A 9,779-nucleotide genomic window follows, 5' to 3' on the forward strand; every position below is an offset into this window, starting at 1 on the left:
GGGAGACGCTTTACCGTCTGAGCCACCAGGGAAGTCCCCACCCACCCGCAAATGCAAGAGACATTAGAGACACAGATTTGATCCCTGGGTTGGGAAGATCCCCTGGAGAAGGGCATGACAACCCACTCCAGTATTCTTGCCTGGAGAATCCCATGGACAGAGGAGACTGGCGGGCTACAGTCCATAGGGTCACAAAAAGTCGGACACACCTGAAGCAACTTAGCACGCATGCACTTCTCGCGGTACAGAGAGTTCCTTCCCCCGGTATCTCCACACCTTCTGAGCATCAGGCCACACCAACATTTACTCCAAGGAATTCTTTGCATCAGGAGATGGCTCATAAGGCAGGAAAAACAGAGAAACTGTTGGAATTCCTAAGGCACACCTTTAAGTCATAAAGAGCCAGGTTTTTTGATGTTAAAACATCTAAGGCCTGAAGCACTAGGGACAAACCTTGTGTCCTTAAAAAAAATCTGAAAGAGAAATTACTAGACCTATTGATCCCCTAAATAAGGACTGAGTAGACTGAGGAAAGAAGAAAAGAGGAGGGGAGCAGGGGGCAGGGGAGGTCAGTGGAGCTTGGCATTAAAGGAAATGAACCTGGAAGGGCCATGTGATGGTGATCAGCATCATCCCCTGCACTACGATGGACCTTGGATCTTCCCTTGAAAAAGGCATCCACCTCCTCCCATCCCTTAGGGCATTAACCCACTGACCACCCAGTCTCATCTGGGTGAGCCCCTACACAGCCAATGCCATGGGAATTCCATACACTGTCCTTGTTCTAGGGAACCTCCACTGACCCCAGCCACTAGGAGGGTCAACTCTCTGGACCCTGAGACTTCACTCTGTCTCCACCCAACTTCCCTCACAAAGACAATCTCTTTTCAACAGCTTGGAAATCTCTTTTCAACAGCTTGGAAATCTCTTTTCAACAGCTTCATCATGGGCCTACAGATGAGAGAAAGGGCAAACCACAAATACCTCAAGGAATGGTGCTCATGTGGTGGGGAAGAAAAGCAACCTACATCCCAACTTAAGACACTGGTTGAATGGAAATAGTAATTTTATATAGTTCAACATTTATTAACCTGAATACAGTGAATATATACCTGGCTCTGTGAGTTGTTCTTTCCAGACATAACTGTGAGTTCTCACAACATCTCCATGAGGAAGGTAAGAACACTATATCTATTTTACAGAAAATGAAACTGAGGCTCAAACTCACTTAGCTGTAAGTGAACTTGCAGGGCTCCACTTAATTTAGGTCCCTGCAAATCTACATCATCTACATCCCTGAAGATAAGAAGTGTCTTAGGCTCTACTGTCCCCTTCCTCTCTCATGGAACACTTAACCTAGTGCTAGGCAGCTAGAAGATTCTCCAACATTTTATGCTTTGACCAATTAACTTAGATATTTCCCCCTCAGAACTGGAAAAAAAAAAAAAAAAAAACTGCTTGAAAAGTGTATCTCCATCTTCTCCATGCCAGTAGAACTCCTGGTGCAGCTGCCAGGAAGGAGGTGGGAGGCAGCGAATGCACATTCACAGAAGAGATCATATTTCAGTCTTTTCATTTCACTTGACAGGAGAAATACTGATTAAAATCAGCTGCACATGTCACGAAAGGGTAACTGGGTTCTTCATTTTTTTCTTTGCAGAAGCAGCCCCAACTGTACTCCAGGAGATAACTCTTCATGCATAAAATTGCTAATAGACACCATCTATCTGATGAATGTCTTATCCTTAATAATTTATATCACTTGATCTATTTTCAAAGGTTAGTCTTACATTAAAATTACAATTCTGAATAGGTCAGCCTGTTATTTAAGGATAAATTATTTCACCCCTTCATGTTAGTGTTGTGTTTAGTTAATGATGAGGTTTTTATTTTAGCCCCCAATGAAACCACGAAAGAAATCGCTTGTTTGACCTAGCCTCTCTCACCCTGAATCTTATTCCTTAATTCATGCTGACTCACTGTTAGTAACCAGCCTGCACGTTTCAAGATACTAGTTTCCCATTCTTGACCTCATGTTATTTTTCTATACTTCCCTCCTCTCTTTATCTGGTCATCACTTCCCACTCGCCCTTCCATTCCCATTACCCCCCCTTCCTAATCAAAGAACAACCCATTTCTGGGTCCTCTCACTGGACACACAGCCCTACATTGTCCCATCACTGGTCCATTTCATTCCGAAGGGGTAATACCAATAAAGATATTCCGCATAGCTTTCCCCAGGCTCTGACATATCACTCATTCAGCAAATAAGGATGGAGAGGTCTTGCAGTCAGTGGAAAGAAGACTAGAAAGAAGCTGGGTTGAGTCCTGTGAGATCCAGTTCAGTTGGTGAAACAATTCCAGTCCCTGTTTTCTCAGTGATGGAAAAGAACACAGTTTTGCAGTCCGATAGGCCCAGGTTCAAACCCAACATCTCTTATTACTTAGCAGCCTGGCCTAGTAAAACATGAGAGTCAATTTCTTCTTTTATGAAATGAGGGTGGTCATGCTTTACTCAGGATTTTTTTTTAGAGTTGACAAGTTAAAACAAGAAAAATATGCCATATAATGCAAACACAATGGGAGGCAATTTAAAAATGTTTGTTAAAAGAATTATGGATGGGTGGATTTGATTAATAAATGACTATTATCAGACAAATCATTTTTAATGAAAAGTGTATTTGGTCAAGATGACTAAAGAATGGCAGGTTGAAGGATGGCAAGTTGCTTGTGTTGAATTGTGGTTAAGAGCAAGGTTCCTTCAGATCCCGCTCCATACCCTGACCCACCATTTACCAGCTACACTACCTTTGACAGGTTGCTTAGCCCCCATTTTTCTAATCTGTAAACGTGACCAACACTTACTTCCTTGGGTTCACTGTAGCTTAAATGACCAAGTGCCTGGAAAAGCCTTGGCACAGTGCCCAATGTAGAATTAAGCTGTTTATACACAGAAGGTGTCACTACTAAGATGAATAAAAGTAAAACAAAATGGAAGGTCTCAGCGGCCTCTACCTCATGGCACAATTACCAACATTGAGAAAATGTTTTGTACCCAGAAGTATGTAAACACATGAGGGATTTTTTATTACAATTATTATTAGGAAGAATAATGAACTGAATAGACGACTGTTACTGGAACTAGCACAAACGCCACGAGGCATTTCTTCAATTGGGATGTGTATCTGCACACAAGTGCTTGAGAAAGGTATGCTGCTGCTGCTAAGTCGCTTCAGTCGTGTCCGACTCTGTGTGACCCCATAGACGGCAGCCCACCAGGCTCCCCCGTCCCTGGGATTCTCCAGGCAAGAACACTGGAGTGGGTTGCCATTTCCTTCTCCAATGCATGAAAGTGAAAAGTGAAAGTGAAGCCGCTCAGTCGTGTCCGACTCTAGTGACCCCATGGACCGCAGCCCACCAGGCTCCTCCATCCATGGGATTTTCCAGGCAAGAGTACTAGAGTGGGGTGCCATTGCCTTCTCCATGAGAAAGGTATAGGCTGGCTTAATTAAAGGATAATTTCTGTTGTTGCTCTGAGTGTAGAAAGTCAGAGAGAGGATGTTTAAAAGAGAGGCTAAAGTAATGTGTGGAGAATTTAATTGATACTCTAAAGCCGTTGATTGTAAATATGCTCAGGAGGTAGATAAGTTCACACTGTTTTATGGCAGGAGGGTTTTTTATTGGTAATTTCATGCAATTGTGAAATTGGAAGGAGCACCGGGCCAGAGGTTTTCTATGTATTCAGCAGAGAGGGTTTCCCACTTCTCAATCTTGAGGAGTGACTCCCTCTGGGAGCCACTGGCCGTGACCTTCCATTTTCTGGGTGAAGTTTTCTCTGAAGGGGACAAGAGAAGGAAACAAAGTTCTTCAGGAGAGAGGGCCTGTGGGCTGTTTTCCCAAGCTTGTTCCCACATTCCCAAGGGTGGGCATGCCTATAAGCCTGTGTTTCTTAGGGTTCTTTCAGATACTGACATCAGACATCCCCAGAGTAGCCACGCTGGGGGAAAAGGTAATCTTCCTGTGGTGAGTCACCATGAACTGACAAGACCCAAAACAGAGCACTTCAGCATCAAAGGTGCTGGCCTCGTCCTCTTCATGCACAGGCTCCATTCCCACTTGCGCTCCGTCGCCCTCTCCCACGGGTTTCCCAGCCTCTCTACTCATTTCCTTATGCAGCTGTTGCATTGTCTCCCAGGAGACCAGCTCCTCCGCTCCTTCACAAAGGTGGCCAAGATAACTGCATCCAGCTCCTAAGCTCAAGTTCAACTCCGTAAAAACAACAAGAATGCTGGAACTTTCCAGGGAATTTTCACAGAAGAGTCATAGGATGAGTACATATTCTAGTAGGTATCTACAGCACTGAAGTATGGAAGATAAGGTATTTTTAATTTCTAGAGATAGGGGCCAACTACTGGCTAAATGTTAACAAATATACAGAATACTTACCCGTGGCTTCCTCCTTTCTCAACCTCAATGGTGCCAAGAGATATGTGTTGCTCCCAATCCGAAGACCATTTCCACGTGCATCAGAGCAGACAAGGCGGCACAGCTGGAACTGACCCCCCAAGTTCTCCTCTACTAATGACTCAGTGTGGCCTCCCTCCTTTTCATGTTGAATTAAAGGGGGACCTTGCAGAGTGCACCTTAAAGTGAAGATGAAAAGACTCATATGATGTCGTCATGAGCTGGTTATTTCTGCTTTGTTCTAAAGCCGAAGACAGAAACTGAGGATCTTACCATGGCAAAGTATAGTCATCCCATGCAAAATAAATTGGATTAAATGCCAACTGTGTTGTTAATGGATTTTTATAATGACCCCTCCCTTCAGTGGCCTCACAGGCCAAAGGCTGTCTTCCCATGCTATAGCTAGCAACTGAGGCTCAGAGGATGGCGTGGTTTCCCAAAGCCAAGCAATAAGTAAATGGCAGAGCTGATAACAAAATTCACAGCTTCTCATTGATAATTCCGTTGTCCTTTAGCTCTATTCTTTTGCTTCCCCATAGGCAAGCTATTTGTTATTTTTCCCTTTGCCTCTCCAGAGTGCCCTCTACCCTTCTCCATCCTGCTTTGTGTCCTGGGAGGATGCCTTTACTGATTAATAAAGTGAGTTAATGAGAGATGCCAGCAAGAAATCAGAGAGTAAGATCAGAGTTTATTTTCTGAATTCCTTACTATATTTCTTCCTCCAAACTCCTGTAGTTCTTTTCTTCCCTTGACCTTTCAAAGCTAAGAGTGGTACCATTTTTTTGAACTCAGGTGCTGCATCATCCTTGTTGGTTTCCCTCAGCCCTTGCCTCTATTTAACTCCCTTAGCCTTTTGGTGCATCCCATCCTCTTCCTGCCTATGATTCATCAGCAAAGTAATAGTGTACCTTAATCTCCCCCACTGCTGTGTCACTGCCGATTATGGAGATTTTTTTTAAATTAATCTATTTATTTTAATTGGAGGCTAATTACTTTACAGTATTGTAGTGATTTTTGCCATACATTGACATGAATCAGCCATGGGTGTACATGTGCTCCCCATCCTGAACCCCTTTCCCACCTCCCTCCCCATCCCATCCCTCTGGGTCATCCCAGTGCACCAGCCCTGAGCACCCTGTCTCATGCATCGAACCTGGACCGGAGATGTTTCACATATGATAAAATACATGTTTCAATGCTATTCTCTCAAATCATCCCACCCTCGCCTTCTCCCACAGAGTCCAAAAGACTGTTCTATACATCTGTGTCTCTTTTGCTGTCTGACATATAGGGTCATCATTACCATCTTTCCAAATTCCATATAGATGCATGATGCTTTTGAACTGTAGTGTTGGAGAAGACTCTTGAGAGTCCCTGGGACTGCAAGGAGATCCAACCAGTCCATCCTAAAGGAGACCAGTCCTGGTGTTCATTGGAAGGACTGATGCTGAGGCTGAAACTCCAATACTTTGGCCACCTCATGCAAAGAGTTGACTCATTGGAAAAGACTCTGATGCTAGGAGGGATTAGGGGCAGGAGGAAAAGGGGACGACAGAGGATGAGATGGCTGGATGGCATCACCAACTTGATGCACATGAGTTCGGGTGAATTTGGGGAGCTGGTGATGGATAGGGAGGCCTGGTGTGCTGCAATTCATGGGGTTGCAAAGAGTCAGACATGACTGAGCGACTGAACTGAACTGAACTGAAACTGTATTGGTGTTTTTCTTTCTGACTTACTTCACTCTGTATAATAGGCTCCAGTTTCATCCACCTCATTAGAACTGATTCACACGCATTCTTTTTAATGGCTGAGTAATATTCCATTGTGTACATGTACCACAGCTTTCTTATCCATTCATTGGCCACTGGACATCTAGGCTACTTCCATGTCCTGGCTATTGTAAACAGTGCTGCAATGAACACTGGGGTACACGTGTCTCTTTCAATTCTGGTTTCCTCAGTGTGTATGCCTAGCAGTGGGATTGCTGGGTCATATGGCAGTTCTGTTTCCAGTTTTTTAAGGAATCTCCACACTGTTCTCCATAGTGGCTGTACTAGTTTGCATTCCCACCAACAGTGTAAGAGGGTTCCCTTTTCTCTGCACCCTCTCCAGCATTTATTGTTTGTAGATTTTTTGATAGCAGCCATTCTGACCAGCGTGAGATGGTACCTCATTGTGGTTTTGATTTGCATTTCTCTGATAATGAGTGATGTTGAGCATCTTTTCATGTGTTTGTTATCCATCTGTATGTCTTCTTTGGAGAAATGTCTGTTTAGCTCTTTGGCCCATTTTTTGATTGGGTCGTTTATTTTTCTGGAATTGAGCTTCAGGAATTGCTTGTATATTTTTGAGATTAATTCTTTGTCAGTTGCTTCATTTGCTATTATTTCCTCCCATTCTGAAGGCTGTCTTTTCATCTTGCTTATAGTTTCCTTCGTTGTACAAAAGCTTTTAAGTTTAATTAGGTCCCATTTGTTTATTTTTGCTTTTACTTCCATTATTCTGGGAGGTGGGTCATAGAGGACCCTGCTGTGATGTATGTCAGAGAGTGTTTTGCCTATGTTTTCCTCTAGGAGTTTTATAGTTTCTGGTCTTACGTTTAGATCTTTAATCCATTTTGAGTTTATTTTTGTGTATGGTGTTAGAAAGTGTTCTAGTTTCATTCTTTTACAAGTGGTTGACTAATTTTCCCAGCACCACTTGTTAAAGAGATTGTTTTTTCTCCATTGTATATTCTTGCCTCCTTTGTCAAAGATAAGGTATCCATAGGTGCGTGGATTTATCTCTGGGCTTTCTGTTTTGTTCCATTGATCAATATTTCTGTCTTTGTGCCAGTACCATACTGTTTTGATGACTGTAGCCTTAAAAATATGGAATGCTTCACGAATTTGCATGTCATCCTTGCGCAGGGGCCATGCTAATCTCTGTGTCGTTCCAATTTTAGTATATGTGCTGCCGGAGTGAGCACGGAGATACTGTTTTATTGTCTAAATAATAACCTTTGAGAGGAATAGATTTTACTTGCAACTCACTGTCCACAAATACTATTTGGATCTTAGTCAAACGGTACAAGTGTTTTTCCATACTGTATTCTGGTTTCTCTCCATCCTACCAAAGGCAATGTCCTTTATTGGTCTGAGTCTCAACTGGCAATCTGGCAGCTGGAACTCAGTGCCACAGTTTCCGTCTTTTCCATGTGGGATCACCCCTATTTCTTCACACAGGCAGCTCAAAAGAAGACTTGATATTGAAAGGGGGCCATATATTGGCGGACATATGGGTAAAAAACTGGGATTGAGAGAAACATAATGAAGAAACAGAAATGAAGAGACCTCAGTAAACAGTACATAGAACTATAAACCACATAGCCACAAGAGATGGTCCTTTCTATACTTCCAGTGGATAGGTAGGAATTGTTTCTGAACTTCAGCAGGCTGTTTATTTTCCTATCTATTTTATTCTGCAGGCAGCTAAATACAGAGAGTGGTTTATTTAAAAGTTGAGTATTTTGAAACACCGATGTAAAGAACTTTTAAATGGGTCACCATATTCCTCTCTCTTCACCCATATATACATACATAATAAGTTAACATTCCCCATGCAAATGACTCTATATTGCTATTTTGGTGTTTACTGATCCCTGTCAGCCAACTGTGCCCAAAACACTAGCAACACTCATTCCCCAAATGACAAATTCACTCCATCAGAGCAGCTTTTCTATGTCTCCTGACAGCCCCAGGATCTAGCACAGGGCCCAGCACACAGCAGGCATTCAAGGAAATGTTTTGAGATAAAATTGAAAGACTGCAGGATTTTGGAAAGTGCTAGAACAGTAGCATTGTGTCAGAGACAGAAGAGGAGAAAGATGGAGGCGGTTCTGAGAGAACGGCAATGCAGGATCCTGCCATCAGACTGAGGCTTCTATCTTGTCTTGCTTTCCTGCTCTTCACACACTCCGGGAAGAGCTGTTTCCTCAGAATCTGCCACGCTCTCCCAGAGCTGGCCAAACGTGGCTGCTTTCCTAAATCTAACTGTAAATGAGCATGAGCACAGGCAGTTCAGCTCGAGTTGTGTCTGCCCGCACCGAGAAACGCCTCACAATCAAAGAAGGTAGGCTTCTAATTTTTCTCAGAGGAGGGCATGATGTGGAACAGGCTGAGAGGGTGGCTCCCACTGGAATCCATTCCTTCACAGCAACAAGTCTCACACCTGAAGGGCTGTAATAAAAGACACCTCAGCCCTTCTTGCCAGTTAGCACCTTACTGCTTCCTGGGTGACTGAGAGACCCAAAAATATTAATAGTTTCTAGTCACTGTTTCGAGTTTCCACAAGGAATTCAGAATGTTGCTGAAGGTAAAATATTCAGCTCTCCAAAAAGCCAGGCAGCAAGGTGAATTCTCTTCTGCTGCAGTACCGTGTCTTATTTTATTCTCTCAGGCACAGCCTATGGACAGCACCACCCCAATCACACACTGCCAACTCCCCCACTACACCCTCTGGTAGAAATTTTAGGCACAGTCACACCACAGAATCCTTCTTTATACCTGACACTTCTTAATCCTCTAAATCTGGAGATTTTACCTCAAGCAAATTCAAAACACATTTTCTGAGTTCAAGAGCTAAGACCTAGAGAAAATGTTAAACAGAATTGGTTGTGTTGGGTCTCAGAGGGGGCTGCCCCCAAATTTGCCTAAATAGCATATTGGTTTTTTTGAGTTAAAATTACTTAAGAAAAAGTCAATGTAAGAGGACACTCTGACCATCCTCTCTGTCTCCCTGAAGCAGCAAATTAATCTCCCCTGTGAAATGTGCCCTCTTTGCAGCTGGAGGTAAAAGGAAACCCTTATCACCAGAGATACGGAGTTCTAGCCTACCAGCATATAAGCAAATCTAGTTAACTTCTTTCATTCACTACCCCAAGTCCATATTCTGCTTGGATTCCTCACTAATTGAGCTGCTGCTAAGTCACTTCAGTCATGTCTGACTCTGTGCTACCCCAGAGATGACAGCCCACCAGGCTCCCCCATCCCTGGGATTCTCCAGGCAAGAACAATGGAGTGGGTTGCCATTTCCTTCTCCAATGCATGAAAGTGAAAAGTGAAAGTGAAGTCTCTCAGTCGTGTCTGACTCTTAGCGACCACATGGACTGCAGCCTACCAGGCTCCTCCGTCCATGGGATTTTCCAGGCAAGGGTACTGGAGTGGGGTGCCACTAATTGAGCACTCAAAACCTAAATCACTTTGTTTTCCCCAAAAAGCATGAAGCCTGCCTGCTTTGGCCACTTCTTAGGTCCCATTTCTATAAGACCTACC

General features: G+C 43.5%; 1 non-coding gene across 1 annotated transcript; it reads right to left on the minus strand.

Annotated features, from left to right (window-relative positions):
- Positions 1–7,331: 7,331 nt before the first annotated feature.
- Positions 7,332–7,435, minus strand: LOC113896786. Its single transcript, XR_003512144.1, has one exon. It is a non-coding gene; the product is annotated as a U6 spliceosomal RNA (small nuclear RNA).
- Between the last annotated feature and the right edge of the window lie 2,344 nt (positions 7,436–9,779).

This window comes from Bos indicus x Bos taurus, chromosome 7 (assembly GCF_003369695.1).
Source record: "Bos indicus x Bos taurus breed Angus x Brahman F1 hybrid chromosome 7, Bos_hybrid_MaternalHap_v2.0, whole genome shotgun sequence".
Lineage (NCBI taxonomy): Eukaryota > Metazoa > Chordata > Mammalia > Artiodactyla > Bovidae > Bos > Bos indicus x Bos taurus.